Consider the following 2294-nt stretch of genomic DNA (forward strand, 5'->3'; position numbering starts at 1 on the left):
AGAGGGGGGTGACACAGTTGCGGATCAAGTTTTTTTGGTGGGTTTTGTTCTTTTGGGGGGTTTTTTGGGGGGGTGGTGGGGGAGAGGGTTCGTTTTTCTGGCTATAGGGTTGACAGGTGCTAGAGGGGAACCATTAATTTGAGTAAATCAGAAACGTAAACCACCGTCTGTGGTGTAACAGTTTGACTCATCGCCCATGCACGCAAAAGATGTGAGCTCGATTCTCGAGTACATCTCCGTCCGTGCTCTGCAATGTTGTATCCGCCTCAGTCCTAATTGCCCGTGACAACAAAGGTCGAAGCAGCCTGCCTCTTTAATTTAATGCTCTAGATTGCGTCGACCAGGACGTAAAATCATGTACTGTACTCACTCTTACAATTTTAGGTCCAGTCACCGATTGGCTGTGCTGTTCGTCACATTATGTGTGTTCCTTCACATCTTTGTCGGAAAGTCAACGCGGTCATTGTCTTTTGTTTTAGTGAGAGTTTTACGACATTTACAACACAGTTAGTCAATTAGATCATATATCTAGAAAAAAATTGTGAAATGGTATAGGTTTAATGCCCCTATCTACACTAATAGGTTAATTAATTTAAGAGGCGGGGATCGTAAAAGGGCCGAAGATTAGAGGTATTACAAGAGAGTAAGAAACACAAAAAGGAGGTGGAAAGATAGGGATGACGGGTGTTATTTTGGAAAGAAGAAGCAAACAACACCAGAGCGCCCGCCAACCATCCAATTGTTATTGTCTTAAAACCGCAAATGTACCGTACATGTATGACATGTTCATGTATGTGTTTCTCTGTAAATGACTGTGTGTGCATACGTTTGTTTTCGTCTTTTTGTGGCGAAAAATGGGAGAGACGGAGAAACAGAGAGAGAGAGAGAGAGAGAGAGAGAGAGAGAGACTTGGGCATGTTCCCTCTATCAACAATGGTGCACTCATGCTACCACAAAGATATTTTTATTTACCTGCTCAAAAATGTACGCTGAGTGTATTCTTCTTTCTCCATCTCGAATTTTCCTTCACTAAGACAGAACATTGTCTATCAGCTAATGGGGTGACCAGACTACACTACTTTGTCCAAGTCAAAAGGTTCAAATTGCGTGTTGTGAAGTAGGCTGGATCTAATTATATAAGGATCGTCCCCTGAGACCTCTGAATTCTCAACGAACTTTGATGCCTCATGATGTCATAGAAAAACTTTTATCTCGAACTAAGTGCTTAACGTAGACTTGGTAAAAGGGAGAGAATTGAACTGAACATTGGTGAATTTTTCATGACCTTCTCTTTTATGTTACCCTATTGTTACTTACACCATACTTTTCCATATGAGAATTAAAGGTGACATAATAATGTCTTCATTCTACACTCATTCGAATTTTATCAAAAAAGAAAAATCAAGCTCATTACGTATGTCTCGTGTCTTTGAAAAGTGTATTATTAGTTATGTTTGTTTGTTTGTTTTTTCATGTTGTTGTGAAACATAAATTGTGCTCCTCTTTATTTAAGAAAACTTTTGAGTTGGATTTTTGTCTTGTTTTGTAGTTGGGTTTTTTTTTGCCTTTTCGAGGGGGGGGGTTGGTTTACTTTAGTAAACATTTTACGGCTCTTGCAACACATTTTAATAGTTCATATAAATGGCGAAGATTAAAGTTGTTTGCGTTGCTAGAGAGTAACATACAAACAAAAGGAGGGCGATATAATAGTACTTTTCATGGACAAGAAGAAGCAAACCACACCAGAGCGCTCACCAACATCCGCTACTCTTTTGTCAGAAGAAAGAAGATAAGATAACGCTCCCTGTTACATACAGTTTCGATCTGTTCAGAGTTCAGTTTTCAGGCGTTTGTGGGTGTGCTGATTAGGCATCTTACCCTGTTCATCAGACAATTGCGTTTTGTTCCCATGAGGAGTTCATAATCTTAGGAGTATCTACGTTGTTCAGACTGGAGAGAACACCACTGTGGGCACATTTTATACAATTTTTGGATACGTACGTGGCTGGTGGCTGCTCTGGTGTGATTTGTTCTTTCCTTCCTGTCAAACATCTAACTATCTCTCCTCCTTTTTTGTATGTAACTCTGTAGTAGCACCTCTATTGTTCGGCACTTATACTTACTAATTGCGTTGTAAATGCCGTAAGACATTGCAAGTTCAGTTGCTCCATAGCAAATCTTCAGGCTTTGCTCATTACTACACTCGGTCTATCCTTTTGTTCCACTGTCTCTTCCGTTTATTTCCTTTCTCATTCATCACCTCTCTCTCTCTCTCTCTCTCTCTCTCTCTCTCT

This window comes from Aplysia californica, unplaced genomic scaffold (genome assembly GCF_000002075.1).
Source record: "Aplysia californica isolate F4 #8 unplaced genomic scaffold, AplCal3.0 scaffold00639, whole genome shotgun sequence".
Taxonomy (NCBI): domain Eukaryota; kingdom Metazoa; phylum Mollusca; class Gastropoda; order Aplysiida; family Aplysiidae; genus Aplysia; species Aplysia californica.